Raw genomic sequence first — 22,789 nt, forward strand, 5'->3', positions numbered from 1 at the left:
CTGAAAAAAAGCATAAGGCTCTTCCTCCTATCACATTGCTTCTGCCCGCCCTGTCCATATAGATGACACAGAAAGCTTGACATTTACTCAGAGAGCCAGACTATCATTTTCAGAGACATCATCATGGAATATTAGCTCTAGAAATGAGCTTAAAATCATACATCTCCTCATCTGGGAAAAGGGGATGTTCATGTTTGAAAGAATCAAGTCGCTTTACAAAGGTGACACAGCTGGTGAGTGAGAACGGTGACTGCAATTCAGAGGGAAGGAAGCTGAGTTGCTGAGTGACAGGTAAGGTCATCCTAAAAGCCAAGGACGACCAGAAATTACCAAGCACAGCCCATTCTCCAGGGAGGCAACCAGAAGTCCTGCTGAGACATTGTTTATTCAATAGGGCTAAGGATCAAGGTACCACAGATAAGGAGGAAGCAGTGCAGTACTTCCATCGCCTAGTCCTCCCAACCCCCTACCCTAATCCCTATCGCCACCTCCTGCCGCTCTTGTCTGTCCATACTTCAGCTTGATCAAACTGCACACAGTTCTCTGAGCAATTGTGCCTACTGGTCTCATTGCCAGGACTCTCCAAAGCTCTATCCCTTCCCACCTATTCAACAATCAGCCCTGCAGGGAAACTTTCCCTGATCACCAGGCCATTACATTCTGCTCCTATTTGTTGCAATAGCATCCTGGGACAACCTTCATCAGAGTTCTTATAAAAACCTTTTTAGATTTTTTTAAAATTTCTTTTTATTTCTCTTACATTTGCAGTTAGACTGTAAGCTTCCCGGAGGCAGAAACAGTTTCTTTGTTACCATCAAAACCTTAATATAGTAACTGTGTCAGAGTTAGTATTCAGTAAATAATTTGGAGTGAAAAAAATGTACTAGATTTAAATGTAGAATCACATACGTTTTCTGTTTAAAGAGAAAACGTTATTTTCAATAAACCTTGGAGGCGGAAGGAAAAAGGTTCAGCCTCCTCCTTTCACCACTTTTTCATCTCATGTTTCTGAAATTATCTTTAAATATTAGTTTCCTGCTGCTTGCTAGCCCCTCTTACAGCTCACTGGAAACTGAAAATCATTAGATTCATCATTTATCCCGATTTCACCATTAACATATTTTGACTTGAGAAATGGGAGGTTTTTTGCATCTACCTCTCTGACTTTTTTGTTCTTTTCTTGCTTTCCACCCCCCACTTCCTCTTTTTAATAGCAATGACATCTAGAAATACGGTTTCTGCCTGACGACCAAGGATGAAGGTAAAATACAAAGCAGATTTTTGGAAAGAAGCAAATAACAATGGAAAGAAGCCAGTGTCCCAGACTTTCTCCTGAGCTTATTTGCTGAGTTTAAATGAATTTCTTTTCTCAAATCAAGGTACTTGCAGGCACAAAATCCCAGAGCCTCAGGATTTTCTTTAACTGCTCTGTGATTCTCTTTGCCTTGACCTGGATTCTCATCAACACTGGAGATTTCTTTTTTCTTTGTAACATCAAAAGTAATGAAATCAGTGAAGGCCCCTTAAAAGCATTTCTGTTTGTAGAAATGAAAATGCAAGCATTATATGTGTGCAATAGCCAGCAGTTCCATGCAACTCTCTCTACCTCTTCTTTCCGTATGTTCCACAAAGACCAAGTCCAAGAGCAATGTCCACATGGAAAAGACTCAGAAGTTACCAAACAGCAGATATACTGTTCTAGATTACAGTTCTTCAAAAAATAGGAAAGAACAAGTTTTGTGTTGCAATCAGAATGAGCCTGAGTGTTGGTTAAGGAGATCAAGTCTCAACTCCCAGCTCTGTCACCAGATATGGGGTTGGGGGCCCCTTTGAGAGTCAATATTGTCATATGCAGAAGAATATAAGTATAACCTATCTCCCAGGACTATTCTGAGGGTTAAATTAAATGATCTCTATTTTAGATATCTCCATGGAGAAATACCTACATAACTCTATCATCACCCTTGTCTATGTCCATGTCATGTCCACACCTATATACACATGCACGTCTCCATCTATAGCTGTTATCTACATCCTCATCCACATCTACAATACTCAGGGACGCATAGCACCACTTGGACTATGTTCATTAGTTCCTTATCTCATCCTAATATTTTTCCTTATGAATAATAATCAGAGAGCTATATGCAGGTTGATTGGAGGGGAGTAGAATCTTGGCTAGGAACCCCAAACCAGAGGTTGTGGTTAGTTTTAAGTTCAAGTTGACTTGAGCACTTTTAATGGTGGAAGCAATGAGACTGAAGAGAAAAGAAGTTATCTAAGGAAAAAATGCAAGGATATAACAATATAAATTGCTGAATGGACTATTTAATATACCAAGCAGGCCATTAAACAGTACCAAGAGGAGGATGGCATCTAAGATTGACTAGGTACATGGATTTGGAGAGAAATTGGGCCAATGTGAGACTTAGGCAAGCTCTTAGTTGGGGATAAATTTTGTTTGTTTCACAGTGGTGGAGACAACGATGCATTCCTTTGGTATACGCAGACCGTATGAACTTGGGAAACCCGTATGTGTGTATTTGTATTCAGCGCTCTGTGCGTGGCTATGATTTTGAGAGTATCTCTGTGTGTGCCTATGGCTTCTGCAGTTCCTAGATCTCGGCAATTGTAGATTATTACAATATGTACTACACCTGACTTGAGTGCCTTTCCTTTTAAAGCAAATACATTTTCTTCCAATCTCCAAATCAATTTGGCATTTTGTGTTAATAATATCAGAGATGCGTGCAGTCAGGGGAACTGCTACCACTCTTCCTGGGGACTTGTTTTAAGCATTTGAAGAGGAAATGCACCCCATCTTATTATCTACTGTAGCATTTCTGAAATGACAGCTGCTCCCTCTATGTGGAGAGAATTAGCAGATGGACAGCTATGACTGGTTGGCAATAAATTCAGTGCCTCTAATTTCTGAAAAGGGGTCATCCCTCAAATAGAGTTTGAAGTCCTGCTTTGCTTACAAGGAGAATAAAATGGTGAGCATTGCTATTTTTTTCCCCACTGAAAATTGCAAACTTACAGAGCAGGGGAAAAAAGCACTTCCTTTTGGTTTTCACAGGGGTAAGTCATTTGATCCAAATAGTCCTCATTTCTTAGAAGAAAAGCTTTGGTTTAACTACAGTCTAGTTTAAGATAAAGCTTAGATGCACAAAGCATGCCAGGTCTAGGGTGACCAACCACCCAGTTTGTCCTGGAATGTTGCAGTTATAGCCTTGAAATTCCTATATTTCCCAAGAAACCCCTCAATTCCTGGTGAACGGAGGGGTTTCAAAGGTAGGATCCCTGACCACAGTTGGGTTTGATTGTTTTAATTGACTTTGAATGTTTTAGTTGGGGTACACTCTCCCCCAACCTCCACAGGTATTTTCAGCCCGTGTCTAGGATGTCTCTCTAACCATTAAACCTGCAGGTTTTGGTAGGACAAATTCCTTCCCTTAAAAAAAAAAAAAAAAAAAAGTTTTTCATTTCCTGAAAATATGGTCATTTTATGACCAAAAAAAAAAAAATCTCAGTCAAAATTATAAAAAATGCATCAGAAGGGCCAGTCCTAAGAGGTCACTGAATAAAAGCCACCAACTTCATGGTAACCTAAGGATACCCTTAAAGGTCAGACAGTCTAAAGGGAACTGATGTCACTGTAAACCAGTTTCTTAAGACTAATTGTGGATTTTATGTATCTGCTAAGAACAGGGCTTATCCTGACCAGAGAATGGAAAATAAACCATATAACCAAAGGCCTTGACAAGCACACCCTGACCTACCAGGACCCCTGAAGCAAAGAAAGAACCGTAAGTCAGAGGAAGAAAGAGGAAAAGTGAGTTGTTTCCTGAAAGATCATCTATAAAGCTGCAGTCAGACAATAAAATGATTCAAAAATCTCCCATCCATCCGTGCCTGATAAAAGGAGAGATGGGGCCCATCAGACTGATGAGTGACGCCAGGCTTGCTGATACAAGTGCCTGAGGCACAGCAAGTTCTGAAGTCTAAAGAGAGGTAGCGTGCTTGAGACTTAGCAAGTGCGTCACCACGCACTGCACATCCTAGTAACAGGAGGTGGCATGGACGCAGGGGGAGAATATTTATCAAGGTAAAGAGATGCATGGAAGAACACAACAGAACAGCATGGGCCACCATGGGCCAGCCACTGCACCCAAAGCTTTCCAAATAAAGATCACTTGGATCAGGAAAGGGAGGAAAGAGGGAGAAACAAAAGGCAGTTTCATCTTAAGGCCACAGTTGTTAATACAACTCAAACGATCAGGGTTACCAGAGACATATTATTAAGTTCAAAATATTTTTGTCATGCAAAATGCTCAGAGAGGCAATAATCTAGGGAGAAGGGGAATAGAAGAGATCAAACCCAGGGGTCCCTCAATCCCTCCAAGAACCCAGCAATGTGACACCAGAGGACTGGTCACCCCAGAGCTCAGGTAGAGGAAAGCTGAGGTCTTTAAAAGATGGGCCCGGAGAACTGACCAGGGTTCAAATGTCAACTTTGTTAAATAAATTACCCAGAGCTGACATTTGAACCTAGGTTAGTTCAAACCTAAACTAGTCATTTTCATGCCCTTGTTCCTCAAAGTATGGTCACAAACCCACAGCATTAGCCTCATTCAGGGGCTTGTTAGATACGTAGAAACCTGGGTCCCAGCCCAGAATCTGCATTTTAACAAGAGCTCGAGGGAATCTGTACGCACATTTAGTGACCCCTCCTACGCTGTTGGTGGGAATGTAAATTGGTACAGACACTACGGAGACCAGTAGAAGTTCCATAAGAAACTAAAAATAGAGTTACCTAATGATCCAGCAATCCCACTCCTGGGCATATATCTGGAGAAAACCATAATTAGAAAAGATACATGCACCCCTATGTTCATAGCAGCACTACTTACAACAGCCAAGACATGGAAACAACCTAAATGTCCATCAGCAGGTGAATAGATAAAGAAGATGTGGTACATATGTACAATGGAATATAACTCAGCCATAAAAAAGAATGAAATAATGCCATTTGCAGCAACATGGACAGACCTAGATAATTATGATACTAAGTGAAGTAAGTCAGACGGAGAAAGACAAATATCATATGATATCACTTATATGTGGAATCTAAAAAAATGATACAAATGAACTTATTTATGAAATAGAAACAGGTTCACAGACTTAGAAAACAAAGTTATGGTTACCAAAGGGGAAAGGTTGGGGAAAGGGATAAATTAGGAGTTTGGGATTAATATACACACACTACTATATATAAAATAGATAATCAACAAGGACCTACTGTATAGCACAGGGAACTCTACTCGAAGAATCTGAAAAAGAATAGATATATGTATATGTATAACTGAATCACTTTGCTGTACACCTGAAAGTAACTCAACATTGTAAATCACCTATACTCCAATATAAATTTATTTTAAAAAGCCAACGGCAATAAACAAAAAGAAGCAGTGCCTTATACTATACTTTAAGGAAAGAAAGAAAATAAACACTTACATAGGAACATGTACTTTATAAAGGACTTTATTGCCACCACACTTCCAAGAACCTAAAACATATGCTATTTAGAATCACTAGCATCCGACCTACAGTAGCACTAGCTCCAAATGTTTGAAGAGACATCCCCCCTACCTTCCCACCTCATTTTCCCCACTATTGTATTAGTCTTTTGCATGTTTTGATTTGAAAACCAATATAGAGTTAAGATGAAAATGTGTTTTCTCCAAGTTATTTTGACAAGTCTGGTTTCATAATATCATTCAAACATCCAACGGAACAATTCAAAAGATAACAAGGTGAGGACAAGCTGAAATCAGGTCAGACCAGATTAAGGGGTGGGCAAATATAGGTGAGCCCTACACTATCACTTGTATAAATCAGGAATATGTAACCAGTTAATTCACATTTCTACATAGCACTTGATCCCATATACAACTGACTCAATAAAAATAGGTATCACTCCCACTGAAACAGTTAATACTCTAAGGTTAAAGTTTCTAAAGCTATGTCTTGAGACCTTTGTCTGCGCCAACAATTCTGAGACCAGCCAGGGTGTCAGTAATCACTTGAGGTCACCTATTGCAACTGGCTGACATTTTGGACCACATAATATTATTTACCAGATATGAGTAAGAATAATTTATTTAATTTATGAAATTTTAAATACATTAATAATCTTCACAAAAAGTTGTCAGAATGGGAAATTATAAAAAGCATTTCCAAAAACCAAGAACTAATGATTATCTCCATAACGTTAAAAAATTTAAAAATAATCTTTTGAAAAAATCCAACACTCATTCCTGAGAAAGACAATCAGAAAATAAGAATTGGTGGATACTTTCTGTGTCATATGTATGTGTTTAAAAAGTATGCATCGGGCTTCCCTGGTGGCACAGTGGTTGAGAGTCCGCCTGCCGATGTAGGGGACACGGGTTCGTGCCCCGGTCCGGGAAGATCCCACATGCCGCGGAGTGACTGGGCCTGTGAGCCATGGCCGCTGAGCCTGCGCGTCCGGAGCCTGTGCTCCGCAACGGGAGAGGCCACAACAGTGAGAGGCCCGTGTACCACAAAAAAAAAAAAAAAAAAGTATGCACCAATTCTGCTTCTACATATATATATGAATATAATAACATATTTTTTATATTATGACCTAAAAAACCAATGATTAACTCAATAAATAATTCAGTAAGGTAACAGGATATAATATTACAATACAGAAGAAAATGCTCATATAAGAGAGTGGTTGAATAATTTGGTGCATTTAAAAAACGGAGTATTGTGCAGCTATTAAATGAAGAGGAAGGTATCTATGAACTAATATGGAATGGTGATTTTCATGGTATAAAGTTAAATGATAAAAAGTTTTGTAAGATATAAAAAGCATATTTAAGAATGAAGGAGACATAAGACAATACACATACATCTATTCGTTTGTGCAAAAAATACAAGATATATCAGAAACTAATAAGATTGATTACTTACAGAAGGCAGATGGAAACAGGATATAAAGTATGGATGAATACGAATGGGGTAGGAGGAATAAAGGGCAAGTGACACCTCTGATCATACCTTTCTGTATTGTTCCAACTTTTAGAATCATGTTAATGTTTCATACACTTATATGAATAAATAAATATGAGAAAACCATGAATAGAACTCCAAATGGATTAGTTACAAATAAACAAACTCTATGGCAAATAAATAACACTTATGGAAGTAGGAAGGAAATAAATGACTCAAGTAACTTTAGAAAAAAATATTGTTGCTATATACTCTAAAGCTAAAGACAAAAACAATAGTACACAAGTGTGTTTTTCATAGCAGTATTCAATTCTGAGCTACCAATTCTAAGACTGCTTTGGATGTATTCTAGAACTGAGTAAACAAGTAAGTTAATTATGAGTAATAACAACCAGTTTTCTCATAGTCACAAAAAGGAGTTATAAATAAAGAATTAACTCTGTGGTGTTGTACTGGAATCAGAAGTATCAGCATGAACTCATGGTTTCATATAGAGAGATAGGTAGATAAAGAAACAGATACAAAAGTATGTGTATTGTGTGTGTGTGTGTGTTCATGCATTTATTTCCTAGCTCTGTCTACTAGAAGAACCTAGAAACAATAACCCCCTAGTAGCAATGAACATATAAAATGCTCAGATCACATTTTCTAAGTATCATTATTTAATCACAGAAATCAGGGCTTCTTGAAGTAATGCCTGGGTGAGGAAAGAAGAATATAAGTCTAGAATATATTATGATGCCTGAAATTTTAAAAGTACTCAAAAATAATGGGAACATGTTGAAATGACAGAGGAATCAATTTTAAGGGAATCCCAATGACCAAATGTGGTAAGATTTGAACAATAAAATCAATAATAATAAAAGTAATAATAATATATTATTATCCATAAATAAAGTAAATATTTATAAGTTTGTACTGATATAACTAAATAAAGGAATAGCTCTTCATTTGAGTAGAATTCCAATTAGTAAATGTAGAAGGAGTGAAGGAAAATAAAGTTATTATTTGGGAAATATCATAATAGTAATTGTTGCAAGCAAGAATCATCAATGGATGCTAAAATTAGTGGGTGAAAGTATTATGAGTAACAGAAGATTTACATAGACTTAGAATATCTCCCCATAAGATACTTATTAATTTCAAAGGGAAAAAAATACTAAATTTATGGTGAAGAAACACAGCAGATACTGCCGTAATCAACTGATCAAAGATAACATCACCATTAGAAATACATAGCAATGTCAAATATCCAATGATACGGTGCACTGAGAAGGGCAGAGCATCACCTATGTGATGCTTTTGCCAAAAATACAGGAGATGAATTTACTCATCAGACAAACACAAATTAAGGTGTATTCTCCAAATAACAGACCAGAACTCATAAAACATGTCCAGATCAAGAAAAACAAAAAAAGGATGAGAAGCTCTTCTAGATTGGAGGAGATTAAGAAGACATGAATACTAAATGCATTGTTATGACTGGGGAAAGGGACTTTATTGGCACAATTGGCGAAATATGAATAATGTCTATAGAGTAGTTAATACTAGTGTCTTGATGTTATTTTCATCATTATACTGTGGATATGAGAGATGTTAGCATCTGGGGAAGATGGGTAAAAACTATACAGGGTTTTTTTGTACAATTATTAGAACTATTCGGACAGATGCCCATTATTTCAAAATAAACACTTAAAAGATTTTTAAAAGTTAAAATTTTAAAAGGGAAGAAGTTCTATACTTCATGAAGAAAAATACATGTAACAATTTTAAAAACTCAGAAATGAGGTAACTCAATAAACAGTTAGAAAAAGAAAATATAATTTTGTAAATGAAATCTAGACTAGAAAGAATATGAGTGAATCAATACAAATCATGCCTTATGAGAAAAATGTGAAAAGAAAAAGTTTTAATCCTAAGGAAGCAAAGAGATGAAAAGGATTTAAGAGAAAATGACACCTAATGACACACTGAAGATAGGCAAACAGTGACCAATGTAATACGAGCAGGTAAGAAAGAAAACAAAGCTAAGGATCAGAACAAATACTATACTAAAAATACTAAAAAACCTATACTGAGAAAACACATAAAATAATCAAAAAGTAAAACTACATATTGAAATAATTTATTATGTGTCTGAGATACATAATCTTGATCCAGAACCAACATCAAGACATAACCTAGTAATATTACTGGATATTAAAGAAAAAGAAAACTCATTGGGGAGCTAGGCAATAAAAGCAGGGGACTTAAAAAGGGAAAATTAGGTTATCACTTTTTGACAGCAATGCATCAGAAGAAAATTGAATAGTGATATTCAAAGAACTAAATAAGACATTTAAGGAAAGAAAATATGAGACAGAGATGTTTGTATCCAACAACACTGATCTTCAAATACAAAGAGGGACAGACACATTGTTATTAATATTCAAGAACCCAGGGAATATGATTCTCATGATCCTGTCCTGAGAAATATATTAGACAACAAACTCCGATAACCAAAATGACCAGAGTTACGGACATTTTCAATTTTTGTAAAGTAACCTGTGGATACCGATGCCACAGGATTTGTTTTACATGATTATAATAGTTCACTCCACCAGAAGTTCAGCCCTTTGAAGATAAGATTGGGTCTTATCACATCTCTGAGTCTCTAGAACCCGGAAGAGCACCTGGCCTACAGAAATTATTTAATGAATGTATATTAATGTGAATAAAATAGAACTTAAATTGAATTTCTAATGTCCTAAGTGAAGTATGCTTAAATAAATGTTTATTAAAGCAAAATCAGTTGCAAAGCAAAACAGTTTTAAGACCTTCAAACGCTTTCTGACACCACAAAAGCAAAAACACATTGTTCCCAGTGTTTATTTTTATCTTAGTTGTCATGTCTGTGGTGTAAAATAAAATGAATACTTATATTTCATTTAATATTGAAAGATCCCATCACTACATGAAAAACAAATAAGGTCCACCTCATCATTTTACATCAGGCCAGATGATTATAAAAGCTGTTTTTTCTCCTCATCACCAACATAACTAACATTCATTGAGTGCCAGTCTTTTGGTAACTGCTTCTATGCATTATCTCCACTAATCTTCACAATAACCCTACAGGCATTTGTTATTATAACTGCCACTTTGAAGATGAGGAAATAGAAGTTTAGAGAGGTTAAGTAATTTGTCTAAATTAGCAAGAGTAGATTAGCTTCTGAATCCAGAGCAGACTGCATAATACAGAAGCAGGTTACTTACAAGATGCCTAGAAGTCTTAACCACCATACAGACATATCAACCCAATGTCCTCAAGGGATGAAAGATGGGGAAGAAACCTAAAGAAATGGATGACCTTTGCCTCCCATACCTACATGAACCAGTGTGTCTCAGCTTCCATCTGATTTGCACATTGAACTTTAGAGTCAAACTTTGAAGAAAGCATTACAACGTCTAATATATTCATAATTGATGGCTTGTGAGTCCAGTGCCATTACTCGACCTAGCCTTAGAAGTCTTTTGACAATTTAGTCTCCAGTTTTCTCATATGTAAAATTAATACTCCCCTGCATACTTGACCAGTTAGTGTAAGGTATAAAATTATATTCAGAAGACAAAAGCATTGTATAAAAACATATATTAGTCATTAATTCACCATATATTTATTGTTACAACATCTACTATGTGTCAGATACTATTCTTATCCTGAGGAATAGAGCAGTGAACAAGCCCTACTAGGAATCTGCATTCTGGGGATTATCATCACATGGTAATTAAAGACAGACATATGTCCATCTTGTTTGTTAATTTTTCAGCACCAACTCAGCACAGTGACCAGCACATGGTAGGCAAATAATTCATCATGATCCAAGGAACTCCCCATTCTACTGCTGAAAAATATTTCTTCTCTGGGCAGCCAATATCTAAATTAAAACTGCAACTTTTTTTAAAAATTGTTAATTCAACAGATTTAATTATGGGATATTGATTTTTCCTGACCATCTCTGTCTTGGTAGGGGTCTCCATACTGCTACAGTCTAAAAATCTCTGTACTTTCCTTCTTAGAGAGAAACGCTTGATGAAAAAATTCCATGTAAAGCTCAAAACCATTAACACTGAGAAAAATTTAAAAAATTCTTTTTCTAAAATTGCAATGTGAGTTTCATTCTCTTATCCTTAATGCGAGAGTTGATAAGTTTACAGCTGTGATCTCCCAAAGAAGCCCAGAAATTAGGGTCCTTTATTGGACCGTAACACCAAATAACACCCCATGTTTCTCTTCCTGAATGGAATAAAATCATAGCTCTTTACTTGTTCCCTTTTTCTATGCCTCTGAAGCTTCGTTCATATTAAGGTAATTTTTCTTTATGGACCAGAAGGTATACTGGACATTTACAATTCCTTGATGTTCTGTAAGCCAAAAGATTTCTCTAGAGAGTAAAACTCTTCCCTTTCCAGCTAACTAGTAGAGGTAGCAAGAAAAGCGATTCTCTGCTTTCTCCAGAGGATGTCAATGTGTTTGATTCTGGTGTATAATAAAATCCAGATGAGTCTCTTGGGGAAAGAAACAGAGATGTAGAAAAATAATTTCTGCTGATTGGGAGTTTCAGTAGTTAGGAAACATTCACCTCATCCCCTGAAAGCAATACTGACTGCCAGTACCATCCTAGATAAAGGAGTGAAGAATATCATCCAGGAAATCTGGTGTTTCTTCTTCTTGAAGTCCTCGCAGGAGAAAGTAGAAAGATAGAAATGATACCACTTACAGTGCTGAAAAGAAAGTCAGAAAACTGAGTTTTAGTCTTGGCTTTGACACTTGCTTTCATATGATCTTAGACAAGTTCCTTAATTTTGTTGAATCAGAGTTGTCATTTGTTTAAAACAAATTAGGACACATGATATTTAGCCAAGGAAACTCTCCTTTAAAAATCCATTACTCTAAGTAAAGACTTCTAAGAAAAGGGAAAGAGAGAAAAAGAGATACACAAGGGGAGAGGAGGGTAGAGACGAGAGCTATACGGTTTTACTCTTAGAAACACAGATTCCTAAGGAGAAAAATTGTCCAAGATTTATCACCTAATACATGGATAGGAGCAATTGCCTCCACAATGGCTTTCTTATCTTCTTTTTCTCATAACATTTCTCTCCCAACTTGACATAATTCCAAACTGATATTCAAATTCTTCCAGTGGCTTACCATTACCTACAAGAGGATGTATAAACTACTCTGGCATTCAAGATCTTCTACAAACTGGTCTCGATTCACCAATCCAACTCTTAGTGAGCATTCCTGTTTGCATCATCAGCAAATACTGTCCTGAACTTTTACTTAACTAAACTACATACTTAGATTATAAATCATTTAAGGATAAACTTTTTTAAAAAATTTGCTTCCATCCTTATTCTCAGTAATTTTATTACTGCGCAACACAAAGCCAGTGCTATAATCAAGGCAGATGTCCTTGTTGTTTCCAAAATAGTTTGTGCGTTCCCAACTATCAAATCCTCTCAACTGCTGATGGAATCCTGTCTGAAATCGGATCCATTTCTTTTTTTTCTTAGTCTACCCACCTTTCAGGAAACTTTTCAAACCCTGCCCCTTTCATGAGACTTTTTTTGACTGCTCCAATGTATAGCAACAATTTCTCCAACCTCTGAACTCCCGTAGGAAAACAAAATAGTGAAAAGTTTATGTGTATAGTCAATAAGAGTCGGGTCTGGTTCTGCAACTTGCTAGGTAAATTTGGCTAAATTATTTAACCTTGCTAAATTTAAGACTCCATAATATCAGATAAGAAGTATTCCTGCCTCTCAATCTCTACCTAAAGGAAGTGGTAGTATCCAACTCACAGATTGTTGTTTGTCTCTTAGAATTAAGCAACATAACATACTGAAGGCACTTAGCAAAATACTTAGTAAATGCTCAGTGACAAACAATAAATGTTTAAAAATTTTTAAACAATTACTTACAGCGTTCATGTTTGCATCACCCTCAAATACTGTCCTGAACTTTCATTTAACTAAGCTATGTGTGCTTGTACTTAGATTATAAATCACTGGAGGATGAACTATACTTTGTGTGTTTAATAAATCTGCTTCAATCCTTACCATTGTGCCCTACATTCAATGGGTCTCAGTAACTACTTGTTATATAAAAGCTTAGAGACAAATTAGACTATAAATATAGGACTGTTCTCCTTACTTTTTCTTTTTTTTTTTTTTTGCAGTACGTGGGCCTCTCACTGCTGTGGCCTCTCCCATTGCGGAGCACAGGCTCCGGACGCGCAGGCCCAGCGGCTGTGGCTCACGGGCCCAGCCGCTCCACGGCATGTGGGATCTTCCCGGACCAGGGCACGAACCCGTGTCCCCTGCATCGGCAGGCGGACTCTCAACCACTGCACCACCAGGGAAGCCCCTCCTTACTTTTTCTTTTAGATTTTCAGTAAAGCATGAGAAGAAAATAAAAATAACAGGGGAAAAAAACTATATTTTTCACTTAATCCTCAAAACAGTCTCCATTTCATATCTGAAGAAACTGCAGTTCAGAAGGTTTACATAACTATCCATAGTCACATATTTCAAGCTGGAATTTGAACCAAGGTTCTTCACCAAATTGAATAATAGGTGGCACAGAGGAAGTCTGGAAATTCATCTACCTAAAGCACAATCTTCTGATATCTTCTTCTTTATTGTTTGCCCTCATTTTCTCTTTTTTTAATTTTAATCTAATTTTATTTTTTTATACAGCAGGTTCTTATTGGTTATCTATTTTATACGTATTAGTGTGTATATGTCAACCCCAATCTCCCAATTCATCCCACCTCCACCACCCCCCAGCCCACTTTCCCCCCTTGGTGTCCATACGTTTGTCCTCTACATCTGTGTCTCTATTTCTGCCTTGCAAACCAGTTCATCTGTAACGTCTTTCTAGATTCCACATATATGCGTTAATATACAATATTTGATTTTCTCTTTCTGACTTGCTTCACTCGGTATGACAGTCTCTAGGCCCATCCACATCTCTACAAATGGCCCAATTTCGTTCCCTTTTATGGCTGAGTAATATTCCATTGTATATATGTACCACATCTTCTTTATCCATTCGTCTGTCGATGGGCATTTAGGTTGCTTCCATGACCTGGCTATTGTAAACAGTGCTGCAGTGAACACTGGGATGCATGTGTCTTTTTTTTTTTGCGGTACACGGGCCTCTCACTGTTGTGGCCTCTCCCGTTGCAGAGCAGAGGCTCTGGACACGCAGGCTCAGCGGCCATGGCTCACGGGCCTAGCCGCTCCGCGGCCTGTGGGATCTTCCTGGACTGGGGCACGAACCCATGTCCCATGCATCGGCAGGTGGACTCTCAACCACTGCGCCACCAGGGAAGCCCCGCATGTGTCTTTTTGAATTATGGTTTTCTCTGGGTATATGCCCAGTAGTGGGATTGCTGGGTCATATGGAAATTCTATTTTTAGTTTTCTAAGGAACCTCCGTCCTGTTCTCCATAGTGGCTGTATCAATTTACATTCCCACCAACAGTGCAAGAGGGTTCCCTTTTCTCCACACCCTCTCCAGCATTTGTTGTTTGTAGATTTTCTGATGATGCCCATTCTAATGGGTGTGAGGTGATACCTCATTGTAATTTGTCCTCATTTTCTCTTCACATGCTCTATTTTCATGCAGAAAGGTTTGGTGCTGGCTTGACTCTTATCCTGCTCCTCTGCAGGCCATTTACAGTAGCTTCTGCCTTATCCACAGGGGACACTTTCCAAGACCCCCATGGATGCCTGAAACCATGGGTAGTACCGAACCCAATATATACTATGTTTTTTCTAGCATCACAGCTCTTGTGCTTTGGGGCAATTTTTAAGTAAAAGAAGTGTTATTTGAACGTAGCACTGTGATATTGAGATGGTTGATCTGATAACAGATATGGCTACTTAAATGACTAATGGGCAGGTAGCGTGTTCACTGTGGAGCAGCTGGACAAAGGGATCATTCACGTCCCAAGAGGGTAGGCATGGGACAGCTTGAGATTTCTTCACACTGCTCAGAATGGTACACAATTTAAATTTTATGAATTTTTTATTTCTGAAATTTTCCATTTAATAATTTCTGACTGTGGTTAACCTCAGGTAACTGAAACCGTGGGGGGAAAAGAAAAAACAGATGAGGGGACTACTGTATATTGTTCAGCTAAATTACACACACATACCATGCCAGGAACTTAGAAAGGCAAAGGAACTATTTATTAGACTTTATAAACAAAGAAGGAGGAAATACCAACTACTTTCTCACTATCCTCAGTAAATGGCTCCCCCATTTCTTTGGCTTCTCAATCCAAATATCTTATAGTCATCTTTGATGCCTCCTCATTTCATACCCCTAATCCCACTTATCAGCAAACTGTACAGACTCTGCCTTAAAATGTATATACATAATTTGACTACAACTCACCGCTAGTTCCCTCAAAGATATTTCATAAAAAGTTTGAAGTTACTTTACTTTGGCTTATTTCCATTAAGATGCAGAATAAAATCAGACAGGTTTCTCATTAGTAGCTTGACTTCATCCTTTTATTCAGGGAGTTATTTCAGCAATATGAAAATTCAAAATATCTTTATAGCTAGGTCTCATGGACCAGAAAAAAAAAGTTATCTTTGATCTACTGTATATTTTAAATTAAAACATACACTTCAAGCTAAACATAGTTAATATAACTTTTACATCTCTTTATCAAAGAGAATAATTATCAAAATTATATTTTATAAGAAAAATTCTCCTATATAAGATAATATTTGCTCTCCTTCTTCCTCACCACTCTTCCAAGGTAAGAAAACCTCAAATAAAACTTAAAGAAATAAAATGGACACATTTATTCATTCAGTGCCAATTCTGTTAGCCTAAGACAAGAAGCAATCCTTTGGATAATATTGCATCGCTTCCCCAGGATCCAGATTGGGTAGCCACAATCAACAGGAAGGTGTCATTTTCTCCTTTCATTCTGTCATCTGTTCTTAATTTACATTTTACTGGTCTCTGACAAGGATAGTGTAGCAGATGGCAAGTGAAATCTAATTAGTGATGTCTTGAAAGTTGTGTCAAGATTCTTCAATAAGGCTGTTTTGTAGAAAAGCCATTGGAGGAGTGTTAGCTCTGTTTCCTGATGATAGGCAAAAGGAATAAGTAGCACTGGTCTTTATTTTACCTAATTCAGAGCTTGTCCTGTGGAAACAGCCTTTTTCCCAGGGGTATTTCTAAAAAACAACCAGAGGCAATTGCTGAACATCATGGCTGTCTGAGGCGGTGGACAGCAGTTGGGTAAACAGTGAACTAACCACAAAATCTAAAACTAAAAGCTGGGGAAAGAAATGTCCATAGGGGAATTTGAAAAAAATCTCCAACCTATTCTGGGTATATAAATGCAAAGGACTGTGTGAATACCCAGGCCTCTGTGCATCCCAGTGTTCACACTCAGAAAAGACCTAAAAAGGCACTGGGTTCTCACCTGTGACTAACCTTGAGGTTCTACACAAGCAGGAAGTAAAGAGTAAAGCAGAGTTGTTAGCTTGAGTATTGATGGCACGCCCCAACATGCCCACAAGCCCCCCAGCAGAGGCTATGGGACTTATTAGTTCCAGGCAAATAAGAACATCTCTATCTAATAATTAAATGACCACTAAGCTAGCCAAGCAGAGATTTCAGTGACCACATATTACAAATAATATAGGTTTTACAAAATTAATTCAAAAAAGTTGCTAAATAAATGATAACAAACCCTGGCATAGAGGATGAACCTGATTTCCAGAATTGAAGCATAACTAATGCTATTTAAAATTTCTCCTTTTTGTGAGTCATGCAAAAAAAAAAAGAGAAAAGAAAGATAAAAGTATGCCTAATACACAGGAAATTAAGCAGTTAATAGAAACTGTCCCTGTGGAAGCCCAAATATCAGACTTTCTAAGAAAGATTCAAATCAGCTATTATATGTATATATACATGTTTAAAGGACTAAGGAAAACTTAGTCCACTGGATCTGAAGAACTAAAGGAAAGTATGAGATCTGTGTCTCAACACAGAGATATTATCAATAAAGACACAGAAATTACATAAAAGAAGCAAATAAAATGTCTGGAGTTGAAAAGTATAATAACTGAAATGAAAAATTCACTAAAGGTGTTCAGTAGAAAATTTGAGCAGACAGGAGAAATATTCAGTGAAATTGAAGATAGTTAAACTGAAATTATACAATCTCAGGAACAAAAATAAAAAAGAATTTAAAAAATGAACAGCCTCAAAAACGATTAGGACACCAGAAGCACACCAATATACATGTAACAGGAATCCCAGAAAGAGAGAAAAGAGAAAGACAAAGAAGTAGAAAGAATGATTAAAGAAATAATGACCAAAACCTTCCTAAATCTGATGAAAAACATTAATTTACACATTCAAGAAACTCATCAATCAAAAAATCTACAAACAATAAATGCTGGAGAGAGTGTGGAGAAAAGGGAACCCTCTTGCACTGTTAGTGGGAATGTAAATTGATACAGCCACTATGGAGAACAGTATGGAGATTCCTTAAAAAACTAAAACTAGAACTACCATAAAACACAGCAATCCCACTACTGGGCATATACTCTGAGAAAACCATAATTCAAAAAGAGTCATGTACCACAATGCTCACTGCAGCTCTAGTTACAATAGCCAGGACATGGAAGCAACCTAAGTGTCCACTGACAGATGAATGGAAATTACTCAGCCATAAAAAGAAATGAAATTGAGTTATTTGTAGTGAGGTGGATGGACCTAGGGTCTGTCATACAGAGTGACGTAAGTCAGAAAGAGAAAAACAAATAACAGTATGCTAACACATATATATGAAATCTAAAAAAAAAAAAAAATGGTTCTGAAGAACCTAGGGGCAGGACAGGAATAAAAATGCAGACATGGAGAATGGATTTGAGGACACGGGGAAGGGGAAGGGTAAGCTGGGATGAAGTGAGAGAGTGGCATGGACTTAATATACTACCAAATGTAAAATAGATAGCTAGTGGGAAGCAGCCACATAGCACAGGGAGATTAGCTCGGTGCTCTGTGACCACCTAGAGGGGCGGGATAGGGAGGGTGGGAGAGAGATGCAAGAGGGATGAGATATGGGGATATATGTATATGCATAGCTGATTCACTTTGTTATAAAGCAGAAACTAACACACCATTGTGAAGCAATTATACTCCAATAAAGATATTAAAAAAAAAAAAAAAAAAAGAAACTCATCAAACTCCAGGACAGGTAACTTGAAGGCCACACCTAGACAGTCCTAGACAGTTATAGTCAAAATGTCAAAAGACAAAAAAAGTTTTGAAAGCAGCAATAGAGAAGTGACTAATCTTATACAAGAGATCCACAGTGAGATTAAAAACTGATTACTCTTATCAGAAACAATGAAGGTCAGAAGGCCATGAGAAAACATAATCATGCTCATGCTGAAAGAAAGAGACTGCCAAGCAGAATCCTACATCTAACAAAACTATCCTTTAAAAAATTTTGGAGAGATTAAGACAGTACCAGATAAACAAAAACTGAGAGAATTAATTGCTAACTGATGCACCCTACAAGAAATTCTAAAATTCTAAAGGATGATCTTCAGGCTGAAATGGAAGCAGATTAGATAACAACAAGAATACACACACAAAAAAAAGGAAAATACACTGCTAAAGGTAACTACATAAATAAATATAAAAGATAGTATAAACCTATTTTTAGTTTAACTTTTTTTTCTCATATCTAATTTAAAAGACAACTGCATAAGTAGTAATTACAAACTGTGTTGATGTGTGAACAATGTATAAAGATATAATTTGTATAATAACAGCATGAAGAAAGGGGGAGGAAATGAAGTTCTTTAAGAGAAAAATTTTATGTACTGTTGTAATTCATTCTGTATTAATCTTAACTACATTGTTAAAAACCAAGATATTAGAGAAAGCCCTCGCACAGAAACGAAGACCCAACACAGCCAAAGATAATAAATAAAATGTGACACCTTTATAAAAAAAAAACAAAAAACCAAGATATTAATTATAATCCCCAGGGTAAAAACTTAGAAAAGAACAAAAAGAATTATGAAAGCAATAACAGATTAATTTAAATGTTACAGTAGATAGCATTTATTTAACACAAAAGGTGGCAGTAATGGAAGAATGGAAGAATTTTTAAAAGGACATAGAAATATAGAAAACAAATAGCAACAAGGCAGATATAAATTTTCTCTATCAGTAATTGCATTAAATATAAATGAATTAAACCATTCAATCCAAAGGTAGAGATGAGTACAGTGGATTGTTTTTTAAATAAATTTTACAGTTATAACTTGTCTACAAGAGACATACTTTAGATTCAAAGACACAATGGGTTAAAAGTAAAAGGATGGAAGAAGATATGCCATGGAAATAGTAATCAAAAGAGAGACTGAGTGGCTATACTAGTATCAAACAAAATAGAGTTAAACTCAAAAACAGTTACAAGAGACAAAAAGGAATATTATATAATGATAAAGAGTCAATTCATCAATAAGATATAACTTGTAAACACACATGCACGAAATAAAGGAGTGGCATAATATATGAAAAAAAAAAAATGAAAGAACCAAAGTGAGAAACAGACAATTCTATAATAATACTTAGAGATTTCAATTCCTCACTTTCAGTAATGGATAGGACAACTACACAGAATATCAACAAGAACACATAAGACATGCATAAAACTATAAACCAATTAGACTCACAGACAACTACAGAACACTTGGTCCAATAGAGCAAACTGTGCACATTCTACTGAAGTGCACATGGAGTATACTCCAAAACAGATCACATGATAGGCCACAAAATAAGTCTCAATAAATTTAAAAGATTCAAATCATGCAAAGTATGTTCTATGATCAAAAGCAGATGAAATTAGAAATCAATAGCAACGGGAAATTTGAGGAAATTCACAAACATGTGAAAATTAAATAATGTACTCATTATTTCAGTCAAAGCAGAAATCACATGGGAAATCAGAAAAATCATTAAAAGAAATGAAAACAAAATGTACCAAAATTTTGGGATAAACTAAAAGCATTGCTCAGAGGAAATATAGTTGCAAGTGCCTATATTAAAATAAATAAATAAATAAATAAATAAATATCTCAAGTCAATAATTCAAACTTCCATCTTAAGAAACTGGAAAAGAAAATAAAATTAAACCCAAAGCAAAAAGAAGGAATGAAATAATAAAGATTAAAACAGAAATCAATGAAATAAAGAATGGAAAAACAACAGAGAACTCAGTGAACTAAAAGTTGATTCTTGGAAAATGTACATTGATCTTGGAAAATCAATGTTAAAAATCAATCAATGTGGGCTTCCCTGGTGGCGCAGTGGTTGAGAGTCCGCCTGACAATGCAGGGGACACGGGTTCGTGCCCCGGTCCGGGAAGATCCCACATGCCGCAGAGCAGCTGGGTCCGTAAGCCATGGCCGCTGAGCCTGCGCTCCGCAACGGGAGAGGCCACAACAGTGGGAGGCCCGCGTACCGCAAAAAAAAAAAAAAAAAAATCAATGAATGTAATACACCATATTAATAAAATAAGAGACAAAAAAACATACATTATCATCTTTGTAGATGCACAAAACCATTTTACAAAATCCATCATCCTTTCATGATAGAAAACACTCAAAAAACTAAGGATAGAAGGGAAATTCTTCAACATAATAAAGAATATCTATTAAAATCCCACAACTGTTATCATACTTAACAGTGAAAGACTGAAATACTTCCCCAAAGCTCTATAATGAACCAAGGATGTTTGCTCTCACCACATGTTCTCAACATTGTACCAGGAATGCTAGCCAGAGAAATTAGGTGAGAAGAAATAAAAAGCATCCAGATTGGAAAAGAAGTAAAATTACCCTTACTGGCAGATGAAATAATCCTGTATATAGAAAATCCTCAAGAATCTACAAAAAAAAAAAAAATAGAGCTAATAAAACAGTTCAGCAAAGACACAGGATACAAGATCAATGCACAAACATTGACTGTATTTATATACACTAACAATGAATGATCTGAAAATAAAATATTAAAACAATTCCATTTATAATGGAATAGCATCAAAAAGAATAAAACACTTAGGAACAAATTTATCCAAAGAAGTGCAAGACTCATACACTGCAAACTACAAAACATTATTGAAAGAAATTAAAGAACACCTAAATACATGGAACAACATCCTCTGTTCATGGATTTGAAGACTTAATATTGTCAAAATGGCAATACTCATCAGATAGATCCAAAGATTCAATACAATATCTATCAAAATTCTAGCTTACTTTTTTTTTTTTTTTTCAGAATTTGACAACCTGAACTTAGAATTCACATGCAAATCCTCAGGACACAGAATAGACTAGACACTCTTGAAAGAGAAGAAGAACCAAGTTGAAGGACTCACACTTCCCAATTTCAAAATAACTACAAATGAGAAAAAAAAAAAAAGTCTTTTCAAGAAATAGTGCTAGGAAAACTGAATACCTAAATGCAAAAAATGATTTTGGACCCCTATCTCATATGACACAAAAATTAACTCACAATGGGTCACAGGCCAAAATACTAGAACTGAATCACAAAACTAGAAAGAAACACTGGATTACATCTTTGTGACCTTGGGTTAGGGAATGGTTTCATAGCTATATTATCAAAAGCAAAAGTGACAAAAGAAAAATAAATTGTATTTCATCAAAATTTAAAATTCTTGAGTATCAAAGGACACCATCAAGAAAGTAAAAAAACAACCAACAGAATAGGAGAAAATTTCACAAATCACATATATCTGATAAGACAAACCCATTAAAAATTGGGCAAAGTATTTGAATAGACATTTCTCCAAAACAGATACACAAATGACCGATGAGTACATGAAAATATATTCACCATCATTAGTCATTAGGTAAATGCAATCCCAAACCACAATAAGATACCATTTCACACACTAAATTAAAAAGGATGGCTAAAATTAACAAGTTTAAAAATGTTAGAGAATGTGTACAAATTGAAACTCTTACACATTCTAGGGCAATAAATTTTTTTTACCTATTGTGCAGTAGTCTTGCAGTTACTTAAAATGTCATAAATTCCCCATATGACCCAGCAGTTTCACTCCTAAGTATACACCCAAGAGAACTGAAAAAAATATCTCCACATAAAATCTTGTACGTGGATATTCATAGCAGTGTTATAAGTAACAGCCAAAAACTGGAAACAAGGCAAATGCCTATCAGTGAATGAATGGATAAACAAATGTCGTATATCCATACAATGGAAAAATATTGAGCTATAAAATGGAATGAAGTGCTAAAAAGGAACGAATGAATGAACCTTGAGAACACTAGGTTAAGTGAAAGATCCACATATAAAAGACCACATATCATATGACACCATTTTCATGAAACGCCTAGAATAGGCAAATTCACAGATACAGAAAGTATATTAGTGATTTCCAGGGAACACAGGGAGGGGAGAATGGGGAGTGACCGCTGATGGGGTAACGAAAATGTACTGCAATAAGACAGTGGTGATGATTGTACCACTTTGTGAATATATTAAAAATCATTTAATTGTACACTTGCAATGGCTGAATTGTATATGTGAATTATTTCCCAATTTTTAAAATGTAATTATAAAAATTGTGGAAAAATGTATTACTTATTGTAGATACTC

The 22,789-nt window shown here is 36.0% G+C and overlaps 1 protein-coding gene across 1 annotated transcript in view; it reads right to left on the minus strand.

Moving 5' to 3' along the window:
* The window catches only part of AGBL1 (AGBL carboxypeptidase 1), a gene marked incomplete at both ends in the record, with an annotated part of 563,318 nt that overhangs the window by 124,107 nt on the left and 416,422 nt on the right, over positions 1-22,789 (minus strand). The gene's annotated exons all lie outside the window — the stretch shown is intronic.

The sequence above is a fragment of the Mesoplodon bidens genome (assembly GCF_964165515.1).
Source record: "Mesoplodon bidens genome assembly, chromosome: 3".
Classification (NCBI taxonomy): domain Eukaryota; kingdom Metazoa; phylum Chordata; class Mammalia; order Artiodactyla; family Ziphiidae; genus Mesoplodon; species Mesoplodon bidens.